The 10,592-nt window shown below is 48.3% G+C and overlaps 1 non-coding gene across 1 annotated transcript; it reads left to right on the top strand.

Moving 5' to 3' along the window:
- Positions 1-9,958: 9,958 nt before the first annotated feature.
- LOC136593212 (U2 spliceosomal RNA) lies at positions 9,959-10,141 on the top strand. The gene has a single exon (XR_010788202.1). It is a non-coding gene; the product is annotated as a U2 spliceosomal RNA (small nuclear RNA).
- The last annotated feature ends 451 nt before the right edge of the window (positions 10,142-10,592 follow it).

Genomic DNA, 10,592 nt, shown 5'->3' with positions numbered 1-10,592 from the left:
ATTTTTGTTCCTAAGATCTGCATTCGACCAACAGACCGGCCTAATGTCACACGATGTCAATAGTAAGTAGCTTGTGCCTCTTAATACTAGTAAGTAGCTTGTGTTCTCCCGCGGGGTTTTGAACGATAATTGTCCCATGTAGAAACATGCAGAAACTGAACGACTGGATCAGAATCGTCCAGTTGTTCACTTTTAAGCAGCTTAAAATCCAAACACATTTCTCGGTGTAAGCAGCAGCCGTCCAGTACTGAACGTCTGCTGCTTACAGTGAATGGAGGTGAGCAGGGGGCAGAACTCTCCTCCAGCTGCCCCGCCTCCCTGCTGGCTGCGCTGTCAGCGATCCAGCAATGCTCGCTCCTGTGCAGAGCGAGCACCACAGGGATGAATGTCGGGCAAGCTCTGATTGTCTGAGACAGTCAATGAATGGCTGTGATTGGGCATCGAGCCATTGCCGAGAACCAATCACAGCAGTCTATTGCTGGAGGCGAGTTCTCAAACCTTGCTTACAGCAATAGATCCTTTGTCAGTGCAGGGGAAGCCCAGAGTAGCGGCAGAGATCGGTGGCCGGGACCCGGACGGCACCTGCTTTTTTTTTTTCCAGCATCCTTGGCTGCTTTTTCAGCTGTGTGAGGGAAGCCTTAGACTAGTGTATAAAATGCTGGTTTAAGTAAATATCCTACAAAATGTTTAAAATTTGGAGACGCGCTTTATTGTATACATATTTTTGATCAATTCAAAAAATGAAATACAATCCTATATAGATTTGGTTACATACCATGCCATGTAATCCCGAACATTGTTTGCATATAAAAATAATCCTTCTCCTCCTCCTCAGAGGGAACATAAACAGGCAGAAACTAAAAGGGAAAGATAAGGTCCAGTTAAAGGGAACATATCAGCACCCACATTATGGGGCTCAAAGCTGAGGGAGGAACTTGTGTGACGGCCGCCGGGTCACAACCCTTTCCTGTCATTTTTGTATGTAAAATGCAGAAAGATGAGGTGAGAAACACCCTTATGAGAACGAACCTCTGGAGATCACAGGGAGCCGTGCGTACATTGCCTTGTCAGGAAGCGCGGAATGAAAGCAGCCGTGCGAGACAATGGCGCGACTGCGCACGTGCGAACCCGGCACACGACTGCGCATGCAGCTATCCTGGAGATAGCTATAGTCTATGGAATATACACGGGCTTTAGCCTTGGCAGTCGTCGTCTTTAAAATCTATGTATAGCTACCTCCCATGCTGTCCATTGGTTTCTACAGTAACATTGCAGCGCCCTCTATTGGTTTTACAGAAACGTGCTGCACCTATGCTCCCTTTAATAAATGATCCCCAGATAGGGGACGTATCAGATGCAACACGCTCAGGCAGCACTCCAGGCGCACCCGCAATGCTCTGAGGGAGCTGGAAGACCTTTGCATAGCCCCACCCAACGCTTTCTCAACCGCGCCCTCCCCCTCACATCCTTCTCAGTCCTTCCTCTTGCACCGTGCTCACGCATCCTAGGCTTGCAGAGCCTGCAGGACTCGTCACCTCCCTACGCAGGATGGTTAAGCAGACGATGACACTAGAAGCAAGCACTAGTTTGCCTCTGAAGGTGCATCCGTCGGTCGTTTTGAGAGATCTCTTTTGGTGGACGCATTTCGAGTGGGGACGGACGGAAACTTTCTCCCAAAAAAAGGAAAAATGGCTTCGACCCCATAGGGCTTTATTGGCTTCCCCTGGGCTGGCATTAGTAGACCCTAGTAAGAATAAGAATAGATCAGCATGGTCATCTGAAGAAGTTAAAATGTACAGCAGGCCTTTTTTTTTTTTCCTGCCATACATAAATAAATTCATCCATCCATCCATAACTATAGATTATATAGAGAAATAAATCTTGCTATTTGTATAGCGATAGATAGATAGATAGAGTGAGTAGATTATAGACATACATTATATCCAGATGATAGATTTTAGATTATTTATATCTGTGTAGATTTTATCATCTATATTAATTAGATAATCCATAGATCTATTATCTATCTATCAATCAATAGATCTATTATATAATCAACATACATTATAGAATCTACATATATACATAATACAGCTTTATGTGTTTGTGTATGTATGTAGATATATAAATATATATATATATATATCATCTAAAATCTATCTTTAATCTATATGCACAAAATCTATATAATCTATATCTACATAATTAATAAATAAATAAATAGATTCATTCATTCATACTCATTCATTCATACATACATACATACATACTGTATGCAAATGAGCCAGGTGTCTGGCAGGCTGATGTCACTGCATTGTGATGTCATCAATTTAGAAGTATAAATACCGGACTTGGCAGCCATGTTAGTCAGTCTCCGCTGCAGCTCGGAGACGGGGGTGGGGGAACCCCTATCTCCTCCGAGAAGCCATAGAACTGGACCCTTTTTATTTTTAGCAGAGTGCATTTTTAATGCAGCACACAAGGGGGAGACAGCGGCCTACCAAAATCTACTGGGTCATATGACGTGGCTGGCGGTGGGCGGGGAAGCGGTTTTTACTCACTCTGAGGAGTAAAGCCCTGGGGGCTGTGGACATGACAGCTCCTGGCGGAAGATGATGATTGGTATTTGTTTCGGGGGTGGGGGGAGAAATTTCCGGAATACTCATTGGGTGTCTCGTCTGAAGTTTTTGCATCTATGGTCGGGGAATGGGAGAGCCCAAATCTTATAGTTCCAGTGTATGTACAACCTTCCACGAGAGCGCGGGGACGTTACTAGTCTAAGTAAACGATGCGCATAAATGCTACAAATGTATTAACCCTTAATCGTACTGACCAGCAGATTGTGTGCCTTTAGGAAAAGCATAGGTGTACCGTCAGGTGTCACAATTGCAAACCGGCCCCTGCGGTGAGGGAACTCAGAGGCCCCCACCATATAAAGAATGTGCATGGAGTGCATTACTCCCTTGCCGCACTGCCTGTTGTGGGAGGGGGTGGAGGGTTGGCCAATGCAGTGTACAGCGCGGAGCTGGTTGATGACATCATCATTCTTCTGCTCCTGGCACCCGTGTGGTCTCCTCACACTACCAGACGCCTGTTTTGGGAGGGGTGGAGGGTCGGCCGACGCGGTGTATGGCGCGGAGTTGGATGATGACATCATCATCCTGCTCCTGGCGCCTGTGTGGTCCCTTCACACTGCCGGACGCCTGTTGTGGGAGGGGTGGAGTGTCGGCCGACGCGGTGTATGTAGTGGAGCCGGATGATGACATCATCATTCTTCTGCTCCTGGCACCTGTAGAGAGCATTGGTCCTGTTCCGGAGGGCTGGTCCCATGACTGTCATATTCTGACTGCCCTGTGTTTGTCCCCCCCTTCCCCACGGCTCAGGGGTCAATGTATTTCTTGGAAGCCCCTTGAGGCTATCCCCCTTCTACTCGGCTCTCACCTCACACATTCTCCTAGCGTCACGTATGGCAATTGCCAAACACTGGAAAGCAAAGGAAGCCCCCTCCATACTGGAGGTAAGGAACTTAGTAAACCACACATTTCATTTAGAGGAGGCCTACTCACGAAGATTTGCTTCCGGGGGCCCACGAATGACCTTTTGGGCAACCTGGATAGACTATATGACTAATAATCCCTAAAGACACGAAAAGGCAATGCCACCTCCCTTAACTGCTAAACCCAAATGAGGCGGACCTGCTGACCCCCCACATGTTCTAACTCCCCCTCCGTCGACCGAAGCCCCCCCCTACCCACACCCCGGAAAACATACGGTAGTATGGTAAATTCGATAGATTTTGGACTCAAATAACTCATCAGTCCCCATCATAAGTGTACCTCCTCTATCTCATGTTATTTTATTCCATGTTATTTTATTTTATTTTATTTTGTTCCTCTTTCAATATGTTATATATATATGCTCTATTCTGCTCTGTAGTTCTGGTATAATTTGGATATTGCCACAGTACTACTACACTTCAATATGTTAACAATATGAAAAGTCCCTTTTTTTTTTTCTCTTTTGATTGTAATGGAAAATTGTTAATAAAGAGACAATTAAACAGGGTCATTTGTTCGGGTTCTCCAAAGCCGCTCAAGGGCTCCACAAGTGGGCAATGGGGCCTAAAACACTTTCATGCAAAATAACTTCACAAAGCCACCGGCTGCTCCTTTCGGTTTGGCCCCCATTGTGCATACGGACACAAGATTAGGGCCACAATGGGTATATCTCTGAACACGGGACATACAGGGGGTCTCCATTATCAAAGATTTGTACAGTATGTTTGCACATGTTTGAGATATTGCGGCTGAAAATAAATTACGTTTTTTTTTAAATTTTTCTCAATTTTGACGCTTTTAATAAATATACACTAATTTTATCAGACTATTTTCACCTCCTAAATGAAGTACAACATGTGGCAAAAAAACAATATCAGAATCACTTGGATATGCAGAGCCTTTAGGCCTCATGTCCACGGGGAAAAGAAGAATTAAAATCCGCAGCGGATCACCTGCACGCGTCCATTAGGAGGTTAAATTCCTCTTCTCTTTTCTTTTTGGCTCTTGCTCCAAGTTTAATAAATATGCCTCTCATGTAGGCTTTGTGTGTATTCCACACTGTGGAGATGTTCGGGACTGATCCTATATTGTTTGCAAAAAATCCTTCTAATTCCTCTTTAAGAGGTAGTTCGTGCTCAGGATGGTTTAAAGTGTATTCATTTAATCTCCATGGGAATGATGGGGAGTAGTTGAATTTCTCTTGGAGCGTTAAGGATATGGGGGCGTGGTCAGACCATGATATTGTTCCAATATCCGCCTGTAAAACCCCCTCGAGGCCTGCCCGCGGCAGAAGGAACATATCTATCCTAGAATAAGATGCATGTGGCGCGGAGAGAAACGTGTAGTCCCTCTACGATCCATGCATGCACCTCCACACGTCGTATAATTCTTCTGAGTGTATGATTGGGACAATGGGTGACATGCCCCTGCCGCTCGCGGTGGAGTCCAAGGTAGGGTCCACCACTGAGTTTAGATCTCCTCCGATCACCAAATTCCCCTCTCGAATTTTAGCCACTTCGGAAAGAACATGTTTGAAGAATTTGGCCTGCCTTTTAAATGGGAAGTAGACATTTACTAGAGTGTAGGTGGTGGCGTTAATTACGCAGACTAATATTAGAAATCGCCCGCCTGGGTCCACGTATACGTTTTTTTGGGAAAATGTAACGTTCCGGCTAATGGCTATCATTACGCCTTTCTTTTTTTCCCCTTCATTTGATGCCAGGAAAATGTTTGGAAATTTAGGGTGGTTGCAGGGGGGGTGTTTATCTCTCAGGAAGTGTGTGTCTCTTGGGCGAGGAAGATGTCTGAGTGGGACTTAAGAGCCTGTCTCCAAAGCATGCTACGTTTATAGGGGCTGTTCAGGCCTTTTACATTTAGGGATGTGATGCTAATGGGCATAACTGGTAGGTGGTTTATACGCTGGGGAGTCGTTGTGTTTTTTCATATTAAGTATGGTGGGGGGGTAGGGAAGTGGCCTCCTACTGAACCTTTTATAACTATATTTGACATAAGGAAAAAAAACATCATTAACAGTTATCAAAATATTGTTCATCCAGCGCCTATCTGCACTGGATGAATGAACCTTAGGTAGGGGTGGCATTTTAAACCATCCACTTTAGGCTCCGTAAAGGAGAAATATAACTATGGGTTCAAGACCCTTTACAACATCAATTTATGCGTGTCTGCCATGCTTATCTGCTGTTTTCCAGTCTTGTTCGATTCTTGTAGGAGATTCTACCGCCGTCCTCAGAGGCTTCTGAAGGATAGGGATCCCCCATTGTTTCAGGAACGAGACGCCTTCTTCTGGCGAGGTGGCAACCTGGATGGTTCCATTTTTTGAGATCAGTAGTTTGGTTGGGAATCCCCATCTATACTTGATGTGCGCCTCTCGTAGTGCTGCTGTAACTTCTGTAAACTTTCTCCGAGACTGCAGAGTGGCGGCTGAAAGATCTGGAAATATTTGTATGTCTTCATATGGAGTCGGTAGTGTGCCTCTACGCCTTCCAACTGCCAAGACTTCCTCTTTTATTTTATGGAAGTGTATTCTTGCTAAGATGTCTCTGGGGGCTGACTCAGGGACAGAGCGTGCTTTTGGAATTCTGTGGGCTCTGTCAACTGCATATTCGATCTCGGGAAGGTCCAGGAGGAGCGTTTGGAGTAATTTGAGTATATATTGTGGAATGTCAGGGGGAGTGTCACAGTCTCTGGAACTCCCCTAAATTTGAGATTGTTTCTTCTGGATCAGTCTTCCAAGTCTATGACCTTCTCTCTCAAATATGCGACTTCTTCCATACTGCCATGCGCATCTACCAACTCGTTGTGGGCTTTGGTAAATTCTCCCATTTTCCGTTCAAGGTGGTCAGTTCTGGTAGCTAGGTGGTCGATGTTAGATTGTAATTGACCAGAGAGGCTCTGTATATCTTTAGAAATGTCCTTTTGCAGCGAGATTAGCATAGTCTTCAGAGCGTTTATAGTTAAGGGGCTTTCAGAGTCGGGATAAGCTTGGAGATTGTTGATAGGATCTGTCTGCGGGGGAGTTTCTTGTGGATTGTTATTTTGGCTCTTTTTTGCCGCCGGTCCTTTTGGGGAGGGGGAGGCTGGTAGAGGGTCCTGAACATTCCTTTTCCCTCCGCTTCCAGGGGAGGTGTTGGGATTGGCTGGGGTAGGCGGGAGAGATCCTGTGGAGGAGTATGGAGACAGAGCCGCAGGGCTGTGGGTGTTGGGTATTTCTTCGGTTACGGGGATGTTTGAATGAGATGTGGCGGGTTTGTTTTTGTTGCTGTGTGCCAGGCGGGAAGTACTCTGAGAGCCTCCTGGGGGCCGTTGCTTTAATACGTCGCTTAACCATCCTGAATAGTTAATTCTTGGATATGCGCTGTGGATTGGTCGCTATTTGTTGTATAGTGGTCTACCGGGTGGCGTATTCTTTATGGAGGCGTTGGAAGGCGTAGTTGTTTGTTAAAAGTTCCTTTAGAAGCTCATTGATGTTGAGTGGTCCTGTTATGTGTTGCTGAGGAGCCTCATGTGGCGGGTGGAGTTAGAACATAGAGTCCTGCTATTCCATCTTGAGTGCCTTAGGTAGCGCTCCTGTAGAGTTTTGAAGATTTGTTAAGTGTGGCTTTGCCTGATAAGAGTCCTTTCTTTTTTTAGAACTATCAGTATTTGCTGAGAAGAAAGTGTTTGGGATTGAGGAGTCCGCTGGGTCGCACCGGGAATTTGATATTTGCGTCTGCGAGGCGCGCAATGTATTGCTTCCTTGGGTGTTGCGGGGGCTGGGACTTGCTTCCAGGCTATTTTGTAATGCTGAGGAGGCTATATAGTGTTTTTCTGTCAGTACCCTTTGGCACAGGGTCTGTCTTTGTGGGTTGCTGACAGTTTCTATATAGCAGTCTGGCTATGCAGATATTCCTCCACAGATCACTTGGCAGTAAGGTGGGGAGGTATTCTCCTTGTAGTTAACTGTGGGTCCCTCTTCTCAACACACTTAGGCCTCATGTCCACGGGGAAAATCAGATCCGCTGCAGATTCTCCATGTAGAATCTGCAGCGGGTCCCTCCTGCCCCGCGGACATGAGCGCTGAAAATGGGAATAAATGAGAATAAACTCACCTCCCATCCGCTCCGTTTCTTCTCTTCGTGGCGGCGTCATCTTCTCTCATCGCGGCCGGATCTTCATTCTTCGGCTCGGCGGATGTGCATGATGACGTCGGTGACGTGCCTCGCGCATGCGCCGGGCCGAAGCAAAATGATCCGGCCGTGACTGAGAGAAGATGGCGCGGCGCCGAAGAGAAGAACCGGAGCGTGTAAGTAAAATATGATTTTTGTGTCCCGCGGATCCGGACGGCTTCCATAGGCTTCAATAGAAGCCCGCGGGAGCCGTCCCCGCGGGAGACCCGCATGAAAATAGAGCATGGTCCAGATTTTTTCATGCTCCATTTTTAAAAAAATCACTTTTATGTACCCGCGGGTGGTCAATGCATCCCTATGGGGTGCAGATCCGCGCGCGGGAGAAGAGTTAAAATCCGCTGCGGATTTTAATTCTTATTTTCCCCGTGGATATGAGGCCTTAGGCCTCCTTCCCACGAACGGATTTACGCCGCGTAAATCCGCGGCAAAAATCCGCTGCGTTGCCCCATGCTATTAGGTTCTATTGAACCTAATAGCACAATGCACATGATGCGTAATTCCACCGCGGAATTACGCACCGTGAAATCTCCCGTTGTCACCCGCAGCATGTTCTATTTGCTGCGGGTGTACGCGCTGACGGCTTCCATTGCAGTCAATGGAAGCCGTCCGTTCACGCTATCTCCCGCTGCAACCAGCGGAAGATAGCGTGAAAAAACGCTTCCCCGCCTACCGCCGCATGACGCGGCCGGCGCGTCACGTGACACGGCCGGCCGCGTCATGTGACGCCGTGGGCGTGTCACATGACGCGACGGCGGTGGGCAGGGAAGCGTCTTCACGCGATCTTCCGCTGGTAAGTATGGGGTCTCTGGGGGGCGCCGTGACGGGCTTCACTGCGTAATATTACGCGGCGGAGCCCGTCACGCTCGTGGGAAGGAGGCCTTAGGGGCCTCGTTGCTCTTTCTAATGGGCAAGGATTGGCTTTGTTTAGTGCTTTGAGAAAGGGATGAGAAGAGGTTCAGGTCCTGGTTATCTCTGTTTTGGCCACTAGATGGTGCTGTGGTGCATTGATATTTGAACTGCACTATACTTTAATGGAGCCTGCTGTCGGTCTGAGAGCTCCGGGGAGAGGACCTTCGTTCCCCCGCTGCACGTCAGAAATAGTGAGTACTGCTTTAAACTTTGCCTGGTGTTGATGTGCTGGGAGGATCACAGTATCCTCTCTTTTTTACTTTTACTTTTCTGCTCTGGTCTGGCTAGTATGCCAAGCAGCCTGCTCGACTCAGGGGGGAGGGGGGGCGAGATGGCCGCTGCCTCACAGGGAGCTAGAGATTAGGTGCAGATCTTCCGGTGTGCCTGCCCGTGCTGATTGTCGGCTCTGGGGAGCAGGAGGGGGAAAACCACCAGCGTGGGGATTAGTCCAGCGGGGGATCACCCTGATGAGTGTATGTGCCGCCGAGTTGCAGGTTGGTGGCCACGGCGGTATATTCAGAGGGAGGGAGCCGCGGCTGTGTATTTGCAAGGCGCTGCGGTGAGAGCGCGGGCACTGAGGGTGACAGAGCCTCCCCTCCAAGTCGGCAGGGGTTACCTTGTGCCGTAGTCCTCTGCTTGGGGCTCCGTGAGCGGTCCTTGCCGGGTGTTTCTGAGCGCGGTACTTGTCGGGTTAGGCCGCGGGCCGCTGTGCAGGGCCGCGGCTCTTCGGCTTCTTTTTGGCGGCTGGAGATCACCAGGTGAGCCTTGTCCGGGCCGGTTGTGGGTTCTGGTGGGTCCCCAGGTGCTGTGCTCTTGTCTGCCTCTGTTTGGGTCACTGATTTGACCCAGAAAAGGGCTGAAAAGGGAGATTCTGTGGAGGAGCAAAACAGCGTGCGACCTCTCTCCTTGCTTGCTAAGCCACGCCCCGGGCCATAGTGTTTTTACGTCCTCCCGAAGTGGGCTTTATTCTCTGAGGAAGTAAAAACATGTGTCCTGCAGAGAATAAAGCCCCTCGGGCTCTGGACGTGACAGCTCCATGCTGTCGGTGTCCGCAGCATGGAGCTGTCATCCCGGGCTGTTCGGACCCCCCCACCCCCGGCATTGCGATCGGCGCTATGCAATGGATATGGATGCATTAGACACCTGCAGGTAGTAAAATACCTGCGGATGTCATTTTTCCCTGCAGGCGCGGGTCCCGCGTGCAGGAAAAAATCCGGACATGCTCCATTCAGGCGCGGGTCTCCCGCGGGGACGGCTCACCACGGTTGAGAAGGCGTTGGGCGGGGCTATGCAAAGGTCTTCCGGCTCCCTCAGTGCATTGTGGGTGTGCCCGGAGTGCTGGCTAAGCGTGTTGCATCTGATACGTCCCCTATCTGGGGATCATATATTAAATGGATTTTTAGAACAGGGAGCTGGAAAAAGTGCTTGCTCTGTCCACTCCGCACATTGACCTGGTATTGCAGTACCTCCAGTACTGGTGCACCCCCTTTCCTACAGCAGTTTCCAAAAGCAGGAAAAAAAACTGATGAGCAAGAGGTGCAGCGCAGCTGCGGCTGCTAACAATTAAGCACTTAGATTTAGGCCTCATGTCCACGTGATACATGGCGGAAGTATCGCATGATACTTGTGCGACGGCTCGTGTTTTTGCGTGATGTCCTGTAGTTTTTATTTGTACCATTTTGGAGTTTATAAGACTTTTTTATCGCTGTTTATTATAACTTTTTTTGGAGATAGGAATCGGTTACGTGCACACTTCCCATAGACTTGTACAGGGACCCTTGGTGCGCAAATGTGCACAAAAATAGAGCATGGTGAGGTTTTGCACGCATGCGAAATGTGTGAGTAAAGAGAATTCTGAAGGCATCCATTGAAACAAATCTTTGTGTGAAGCGGCCCTTACTGTACTTTTGTTAGCACGAATCAAGCACATTTGCAAGCG

Source organism: Eleutherodactylus coqui, unplaced genomic scaffold (assembly GCF_035609145.1).
Source record: "Eleutherodactylus coqui strain aEleCoq1 unplaced genomic scaffold, aEleCoq1.hap1 HAP1_SCAFFOLD_41, whole genome shotgun sequence".
Classification (NCBI taxonomy): Eukaryota; Metazoa; Chordata; class Amphibia; order Anura; family Eleutherodactylidae; genus Eleutherodactylus; species Eleutherodactylus coqui.
The sequence above is the reverse complement of the archived record's forward strand: the minus strand, read 5'-3'. Positions and strand labels throughout refer to the sequence as shown.